Source organism: Saccopteryx leptura, chromosome 10 (assembly GCF_036850995.1).
Source record: "Saccopteryx leptura isolate mSacLep1 chromosome 10, mSacLep1_pri_phased_curated, whole genome shotgun sequence".
Lineage (NCBI taxonomy): Eukaryota > Metazoa > Chordata > Mammalia > Chiroptera > Emballonuridae > Saccopteryx > Saccopteryx leptura.
The window spans coordinates 56,369,770-56,379,602 of NC_089512.1; the positions used below are offsets into that span (position 1 = coordinate 56,369,770).

The 9,833-nt window shown below is 44.6% G+C and overlaps 1 non-coding gene across 1 annotated transcript; it reads right to left on the bottom strand.

Moving 5' to 3' along the window:
- Positions 1 to 7,618: 7,618 nt before the first annotated feature.
- On the bottom strand, positions 7,619 to 7,694 carry TRNAT-UGU (transfer RNA threonine (anticodon UGU)). The gene has a single exon. It is a non-coding gene; the product is annotated as a tRNA-Thr (tRNA).
- Positions 7,695 to 9,833: the final 2,139 nt, after the last annotated feature.

The following is a 9,833-nucleotide window of genomic DNA, read 5'->3' on the forward strand; positions in this document are numbered from 1 at the left end:
GTCACCAGCTTGAGAGTAAGATCATACACATGATCCAGTGGTCACTGGCTTGAGCCCAAGGTCGCTGGCTTGAGGCTGGTGTCACTGGCTCAGATGGAGCCCCCCACTCCAACCTATACCCCCCCCCCCCGTCAAGGCACATAATGAGAAAGCAATCAATGAACAACTAAGGTGCCGCAACTATGATTTGATGTTTCTCATCTCTCTCCCTTCCTGTCTGTCTGTCCTTGTCTGTCTGTCCTCGTCCCACTAAAAAATAAAAATAAAAATTGAAAAGAAATCAAAAGTGACCCAGAAAGTTGGGTGGGCTCCAGTGGGGGTGTGGACAGAGGGGAAGGCTTGCAATCAAAAGTGGATCAGAGCCTGAGCAGGCGGTGGCACAGTGGCTAGAGCATTGGACTGGGGTGCCTAGGACCCAGGTTAAAGACCCCGAGGTCGCCATCTGGTTTGAGCAAAATGCTCACCAGGTTGGACCCAAGGTCCCTGGCTCAAGCGAGGGGTTACTCGGTCTGCTGAAGGCCCATGGTCAAGGCGCATATGAGGAAGCAATCAATGAACAACTAAGGTGTCGCAGTGCGCAACAAAAAACTAATGATTGATGCTTCTCATCTCTCCGTTCCTGTCTATCCCTCTCTCTGACTCTCTCTGTCTCTGTAAAAAAAAAAAAAAAAAAAAAAAAAAAAAAAAAAAAAAAGTGGATCAGAGGCCCTGGCCGGCTGGCTCAGTGATAGAGCAACTGCCCAACATGTGGAAGTCCCAGATTCTATTCCTGGTCAGGGCACACAGGGGAAGCAACCATCTGCTTGTCTAGCCCTCCATCTTCTCTCTCTCTCCCTCCTCCTCTACCCCTCCCACAGCCATGGCTTATTCTAGCAAGTTGGCCCCAGGTACTAAGGATGGCACCATGGCCTCGCCTCAGGTGCTATAAAATATCTTGATTGCCAAGCAGCAGAGTAACAGCCCCAGATGGGTAGAGAATCACCCCCAGTGGGCTTTCTGGGTGGATTCTGGTCAAGGTATATGTGAAAGTCTAACTCTCTGCCTACCCACCTCTCAATAAATAAATACAGTGTGTCCGTAAAGTCATGGTGCACTTTTGACCAGTCACAGGAAAGCAACAAAAGATGATAGAAATGTAAAACTGCACAAAATAAAAGGAAAACTCTCCCAGTTTCATACCTATTCAGTGCAGTTTGATGTGGGCTCACGCACAGATTTTTTAGGGCTCCTTAGGTAGCTATCCCATGTAGTGTCTACAGACTCATCACTGACTGATGGCCTACCAGAACGGGGTTTCTCCACCAAACTGCCGGTTTCCTTCAACTGCTTATTCCACTGAGTAATGTTATTCCTATGTGGTGGCGCTTTGTTATAAACATACCGATATTCACGTTGCACTTTGGTCACGGATTCGAATTTAGCGAGCCACAGAACACACTGAACTTTCCTCTGTACCATCCACATCTCAACTGGCATGGCCAGGGACTGCTCCGCTGTATATACACGGTGTTTCGGCATCATCTGCACATGCACACATACTGCCACATCATCCTACAGACACTGGGAGGATTTTCCTTTTATTTGGTGATTTCACATTTCTATCTTCTTTTGTTGCTTTCCTGTGACCGGTCAAAAGTGCACCATGACTTTACGGACACACTGTATATAAAAAGAAGTGGATCAGATTGCCTTACAGAGCATCAGACTTATTTTTTTTTTCTTCATTTATTTACTTAGTTTTCACACAACTAAATACACATCCATCCATTGCAGAAAACAAAAAATACAAATAAGTTTTATTCCTGGTCAGGGCACATACAGGAACAGATCGCTGTTCCTCTCTCTCTCCCTCCCTCTCTCTCCCCTTCCTCTCTCCCTAAAATCAATCAATAAATTAAAATATATATATAGGTGCTGGACCTGACCAGGCAGTGGTGCAGTGGATAGAGTATCAGACTAGGACACAGAGGACTCAGGTTTGAAACCCCAAGGTCACCAGCTTGAGCATAGGCTCATCCAGCATGAGCACAGACTCACCAGCTTGAGCGCAGGGGATGCTGGCTTGAGCATGGGATCATAGACATGACCCCACAGTCACTGACTTCAGCCCAAAGGTCACTGGCTTGAGCCCAAGGTCACTGGCTTGAGCAAGGGGTCACTAGCTCTGCTGTAGTCCCCACCCCCCCATCAAGACACATATGAGAAAGCAATCAATGAACAACTAAGGTGCCACAACAAAGAATTGATGCTTCTCATCTCTTTCCCTTTCTGTCCGTCTGTCCCTATCTGTCCCTCTCTCTGACTCTCTCTGTCTCTGTCAATAAATAAATAAATAAATAAATAACAGGTGCTGGCCTGACCAGGTGGTGGCACAGTGGATAGGTCGTCAACTTGGTATGCTGAGGACCCAGGTTCAAAACCCTGAGGTCACTGGCTTGACTGCAGGTTCATCCAGCATAGACATGACCCCATGGTTGCTGGCTTGAGCCCAAGGTCACTGGCTTAAGCAAGGGGTCACTGGCTCTGCTGGAGCTCCTTAATCAAGGCACATATGAAAAAGCAATCAACCAACAACTAAAGTGCCACAACGAGTTGATGTGGCACTCTTTTCTTTCTTGTCTGTCTGTCCCGCCTGTCTGTCTCTCTGTCACTAAAAAAAAAAAAAAAAAATACCGGCCCTGGTTGGCAGCTCAGTGAATAGAGCATCTGCCCAGCATATTCTCTTCCCAGGTTCAATTCTCAGTCAGAGCACACATGAGAAGCAACCATATGCTTCTCGAAACCAGTGGCATGACTAGTGGCATTGCCCCTAGACACTAAGGATAGCTCTGTTGATTCATGCATTGGCCCCAGGAAGGGGTTGCTGGGTAAATCCTGGCAGGGCGCATGTGGAAGTCTGTCTTACTATCTCCTCTCCTCTCACTTAAAAAAGAAAAAAATAATAATAATAAAAAAGAAAAAACAGCATCCAGAAGTAACTACTGTTACATTTGTTTTTATTATGGTAAAACATATATAACATAAATTTTGCCATTTTGATGTGAGACTTTTCAGATATTTTTCCCCTGAATTATATATATATATATATTCCCCTCCCCCCCCCCCCCGAAGCTGGAAACGGGGAGGCAGTCAGATAGACTCCTGCGTGTGCCCGACCGGGATCCACCTGGCATGCCCACCAGGGGGCGATGCTCTGCCCTTCTGGGGCGTCGCTCTGTTGCATCCAGAGCCACTCTAGCACCCGAGGCAGAGGCCACAGAGCCATCCTCAGTGCCCGGGTCATCTTTGCTCCAATGGAGCCTCGGCTGCGGGAGGGGAAGAGAGAGACAGAGAGGAAGGAGAGGGGGAGAGGTGGAGAAGCAGATGGGCACCTCTCCTGTGTGCCCTTGCTGGGAATCAAACCCCGGGACTCTGGCATGCCAGGCCAATGCTCTACCACTGAGCCAACTGGCCAGGGCCTCCCCTGAATTATATTTTAATGGGCTTATAATATAATATTATTTATAATCTACCCTTTTCATATAATACTGTGAACATCAACCAAGTCAATAATACAGAGCTACACAATCATTTTGGTTTTTTTGTTTTTTTTTGGGGGGGGGGGTTTACACAATTATTTTGAATGAATTGTATTCATAAATTAGCCAACCTAAAGAATGTTAATTGTTTTTTTTATTTATCACTAAAGATTTCTAAGGGTTAAAAAGTATGGTTAATATAGAAGAATTAATGTATGTTTTTAATAAAAGGTGGTATAAGGCAATGTTTTTCAGATGTCAATCCATGGAACAGTCCTCTAGAAATTTCATGCCAGTCTGCAAAAGAGTTGACTGGCATGTTGTATGACCCTGACGTTGTATGAAGATTATAAACCCAATGATCTTAGTTGAATTTGCTTATACTCAGGGTGATTCCTGCTTTAGTGGTCTTTGAAATACTCCTATTTTCACTGGTCTCAAGGGTAAAAAGGTTGAAAACCACTGGTATAGGTATGAACATATGTTTTCATTCAAGGAAATAAAAATAATTTTGTCTTGGTTATTTCAGAATGGGAAGAGGAAAGAGAAATGTTATTCCTTATAAATAAGCTGGCTAACATTAAGTTATAAGGATTTTTAAAAATTAATTAATCTTTACTAATGGCGTATTTATATAAAGGTATAACTTGAGTTCTTTCTTCTACTAAAAAGACAGAGTTTTCCTGTGTCATTGGTCTGTTCCTGGTAAGACTTTATAAAGTTTGTTGCATAAAAAAAAAAAGTTCTGGCCCGACCAGGAAGTGGCACAGTGGATAGAGCATATTCCTGGGATGAAAACCAGGTTTGAAAACCTGAATTTGCCAGCTTGAGCACTGTCACTGGCTTGAGCGTGGGATCATAGACATGATCAGTGGTGAGATTCATTCGGTTCAGCAGAACTGATACCTAATTTTTTGTTGAGTTTGGCGAACCACTTGTTAAAATAGCTCTTGCAATCAGGGTTCTCTCTAAGGTGGGCACCTGGGCAGCTCCCCAATGTGGAAATCACAAATTTACATTTCTCACTCTTTTTTAATGTTCATCTTCACAACAGTGTATTCTAAGTAACCATAGTAATGTTCATCTGTCCATAGGTGAAAAAAAATGTTTGTTTGTTTGTTTTTTAGTGAGAGGAAGGGAAGCAGAGTGACAGACTCCCACATGCGCCCCAACTGGGATCCACCTGGCAAGCCCACTAGGGGCTGATGCTCTTCTCATCTGGGGCGTTGCTTTGTTGCTCAGCAACCGGGCTCTTCTTAGCCCCTGAGGTGGAGGCCAAGGAGCCATCCTCAGTGCCTGGGGCCAACTCGCTCCAATTGAGCCAAGGCTGCAGGAAGAGAGAGAGAGGGAGAGAGAGAGAGAAGCAAGGGGGAGACGAGTGAAGAAGCAGATGGGTGCTTCTCCTGTGTGCCCTGACCGGGAATCAAACCCAGGCTGTTCACACTCTGGGCTGACACTATACCACTGAGCCAACTGGCGAGGGCGAAAAAAAATTTGATGGAACTGTTTGTAATATTTACTTATTCATTTCATAAAACTCATTATACCTTTGATGAAATACTACATTTTAATTCCATCATGTTTGTTACTTCAGTAAACAAACATATAATGTAAAAAGAAAAAGTGCCAAACAAGAGGATAACAAATTGAATTGTTTTTAGTCAGGTTTTCTTTAATATTTTTTCATTACTATTTTATTTATTTTTTAAACATTTTTTATTCTTCTTTTTTTTTTTAGAGAGGACAGAGAGAGAGAAGTGGGGAAGGAGCAGGAGGAATCAATTCCCATATGTGCCTTGACCTGGCAAACCCAGGGTTTCGAACCAGACACCTCAGTGTTCCAGGTCAATGCCTCATCCACTGTGCCACCACAGGTCAGGCTTCATTACTATTTTAAAACTGTTTCTTATAACATAATCTAGTTTTGTGTACCTATTTAATTGTTATTATTTAAGTATTAAATGCATGAATAATAAACTACCTTTCAGTATATCTTTTTTTGTACTTAAAATGGTCATTAGGTCAGAGAACTAGTTGTTAAATTATTTGAATCCCGCCACTGAACATCACCCCATGGTCACTGGCTTGAGCCCAAAGGTCACTGGCTACAAGCCTAAGGTTGCTGGCTTGAGCCCAAGGTTGCTGGCTTGGCTGGAGCACCCCCTCCCCAGATCAAGGCACAAATGAGAAAGCAATCAATGAACAACTAAGGTGATACAATGAAGAATTGGTGCTTCTTATCTCTCTCCTTTCCTGTTTGTCCCCATCTGTCCCTCTCTGTTTCTTTCAGCTAAAAACAACAACAACAAAGTTCTGTATTTTATGTTGTCTTAATCAGGTCCTCCAGAAAACGGAATTTTTTCAATAATAAGAACTAAAATTTTGTTTATAATTATGTAAATTGTACTTGTTTTTAAATTTTTCATTGTCATTTAAATGGATATTTAAATATTTCTTGCCTGACCTGTGGTGGCGCAGTGGATAAAGTGTCCACCTGGAAATGCTGAGGTCGCCGGTTCAAAACCCTGGGCTTGCCTGGTCAAGGCACATATGGGAGTTGATGCTTCCAGCTCCTCCCCCCTGTCTCTCTCTCCTCTCTCTCTCTCTGTCTCTCTCCTCTCTAAAATGAATAAATAAAATAAAAATTAAAAAAAAAAAAAAAAAAAAAAAAAAAAAAGAATAAATATTTCTTAATAATCTGTGATCTTTTTGATCAAATATTTTTAAACTTTTTTTTAAATTTTATTTAGAGAGAAGAAGGGAGGGGAGCAGGAAACATCAATTCTCATATGTGCCTTGACCAGGCAAGCCCAGGATTTTGAACTGGCAACCTCAGCATTCTAGGTCAAAGCTTTATGCAATGCACCACCTCAGGTTATGTCTTTAAACTTTTAATATGTTTAACAAACTTCCCCAAATCAGATTTTAAATAAAGTCTTACTGATCTAAGAATAACTTTGGGGTATTCAGAGGGCCCCTGAAATACCACAGAAGATTTGTTCTTTTTCTTTTTAGGTGAGAGGAGGGGAGACAGTGAGGCAGACTCTCACATGTGCCCTGACTAGGATCCTCCTGGCAACACCATCTGGAGTCGATGTTCAAGTACTGAGCTATATTTAGTGCCTGAGGCTGAGTGCTTGGACCAACCAATCTATCCTCAGTGTCCTGGCCACGCTCAAACCAATCAAGCCACTGGCTGCAGGAGGAGAAGAGGGAGAGAAATGGAGAGGGAGGGAGAGAGAAGCAGATGGTCACTTCTCTTGTGTGCCCTGACCAGAATTTGAACCCACATGCTAGGCCAATGCTCTATCCACTGAACCACTGGCCAGGGTGCTTTTTCTATATAAAAGAAAAATATTAACATAGTTAGACTTATTTCTTTTTTTGTTTGTTTGTCCCCCTTTTTTTAGAGAGAGAGAGACAGACAGACAGGAAGGGAGAGAGATGAGAAGCCTCAACTCATAGTTGCTGCACCTTAGTTGTTCATTGATTGCTTTCTCATATGTGCCTTAACCAGGGGGCTCCAGTAGAGCCAGTGACCACTTGTTTAAACAAGTGACCTTGACCTTCAAGCCAATGTCCTTTGGGTTCAAGCCAGCAACCATGGTGTTGTGTGTTGGGGACTGAATAAATAAACAGGGTATTTTTGCAATCTGGACAGAGGTGCTGGGCCCAAACGCACCTCATTTGCCTAGTTAACAAAGAGCTACAGCTGATTCTCATTTGTCTCACCCGTGTTCTCCGGAGGAGGCTGGAAGCTAGTTTCTTTTTTTTTCTTTTTTTCTTTTTTTTTTTTTTTTTCTGAAGCTGGAAACGGGGAGAGACAGTCAGACAGACTCCCGCATGCGCCCGACCGGGATCCACCCGGCACGCTCACCAGGGGCGACGCTCTGCCCACCAGGGGGCGATGCTCTGCCCCTCCGGGGCGTCGCTCTGCCGTGACCAGAGCCACTCTAGCGCCTGGGGCAGAGGCCAAGGATCCATCCCCAGCGCCCAGGCCATCTTTGCTCCAATGGAGCCTTGGCTGCGGGAGGGGAAGAGAGAGACAGAGAGGAAGGAGAGGGGGAGGGATGGAGAAGTAGATGGGCACTTCTCCTGTGTGCCCTGGCCAGGAATCGAACCCAGGTCCCCTGCACACAAGGCCGACGCTCTACCGCTGAGCCAACCTGCCAGGGCCTGGAAGCTAGTTTCTTATTAGTGTAAGGTAGATTTGGATGGCATGGTGGGGGTTGTCTTTGAGTTGCCTTGGCAACATAATTGAATTGCTGATGGACCACATTTTTTCTATGAATAAAAGTGGATGTGTTTCTGGGAGTAGGCACATTACAGCTAAGGAACAGTAGATACTGTTTGCCATGGCGTCCTCCTGAACCCGTGTGTGTGTGTGTGTGTGTGTGTGTGTGTGTGTGTGTATCTTTAAGTCCCTGTCTATCATTTATTTCAAATCCATATCTTTTCCCATTCAAAGACCCCGTAATGGACTCGTCGTAGCTGGACTGTGAAAGTTGTGTCTGTGATCTCATGCTCAAGCCAGATGAGCACACGCTCAAGCTGGTAACTGGGGTTTTGAACCTGGGTCTTCAGCATTCCAGGGTGATGCTCTTATCCACTGCACCACTGCCTGGTCAGGTTGCCCTTGAATATTGTCTCCTGGTTCAGACCTGTTCTTCAAATTTGAATGAATATTTTCTTTGTTACTATAGAAATGTTTGCATTACAAATCTTTGTTTGCTTTATATAGTTTGATGTTATAAAAACACCATTTTTAAAATAGTTGCTCAATCTTTTGCAATAATCACTAAGGTCTATGAAACTTCATATAAGAAACCTCATGAAACTACAGAAGATGTTTGCCTTTAAAGAACCATGATGGCCCTGGCCGGTTGGCTCAGCGGTAGAGCATCGGCCTAGTGTGCGGAGGACCCGGGTTCGATTCCCGGCCAGGGCACACAGGAGAAGCGCCCATTTGCTTCTCCACCCCTCCGCCGCGCCTTCCTCTCTGTCTCTCTCTTCCCCTCCTGAAGCCAAGGCTCCATTGGAGCAAAGATGGCCCGGGCGCTGGGGATGGCTCTTTGACCTCTGCCTCAGGCGCTAGAGTGGCTCTGGTCGCAACATGGCGACACCCAGGATGGGCAGAGCATCACCCCCTGGTGGGCAGAGCGTCGCCCCTGGTGGGCGTGCCGGGTGGATCCCGGTCGGGCGCATGCGGGAGTCTGTCTGACTGTCTCTCCCTGTTTCCAGCTTCAGAAAAATGCAAAAAGAAAAAGAAAAAGAAAAAAATAAATAAATAAAGAACCATGATGGTTGCCTGACCAGGCGGTGGCGCAGTGGATAGAGCGTCGGACCCAGGTTCGAGACCCCGAGGTTGCCAGCTTCAGTGCGGGCTCATCTGGTTTGAGGAAAAGCCCACAAGCCTGAACCCAAGGTCGCTGGCTCCAGCAAGGGGTTACTCAGTCTGCTGAAGGCCCGCGGTCAAGGCACATATGAGAAAGCAATCAATGAACAACTAAGGTGTTGCAACGCGCAATGAAAAACTAATGATTGATGCTTCTCATCTCTCTCCATTCCTGTCTGTCTGTCCCTGTCTATCCCTCTCTCTGACTCACTCTCCGTCTCTGTAAAAAATAAAAAAAATTTAAAAATTTAAAAATTTAAAAAAAAAAAAGAACCATGATGGTTGTCTGACCAGGCAGTGGCACAGTGGATAGAGCGTCAGACTGGGATTCTGAGGACCCAGGTTCAAGACCCCGAGGTCACCAACTTGAGCGCGGGCTCATCTGGTTTGAGCAAAAGCTCACCAGCTTGGACCCAAGGTCACTGGCTCGAGCAAGGGGTTACTCAGTCTGCTGAAGGCCCGCGGTCAAGGCATGTATGAGAAAGCAATCAATGAACAACTAAAGTGCCCCAACAAAAAACTGATGATTGATGCTTCTCATCTATCTGCGTTTCTGTCTGTCTGTCCCTATTTATCCCTCTCTCTGACTCTCTCTGTCTCTGAAGAAAAAAAAAAAAGAAACTTCAAAAGCTAGAAGGGTTTGAGGGCATGAGTAAATCCCAGTTAATTTCAATCTCTCAGAAAGTTTTTATAATAGGTAGACAATTGAGGTAAAACAGGATAAAAGGATAGCTAAAGTAGTACTAGCAGTGCTCCAAGAGATGAACTCTTTTAAGGAAAAGTAAGCTCTTTTAAGAGTGAAATAAAGAAAGAGGGGGAAGGAAGCGATTCGAGGAGGAATAGGACTCTGCTAGGAAAGAATCAATGCACATATTGTAAGGAAGAAGGGCATCGGAAAATTAGATGTCCCATATTACAAA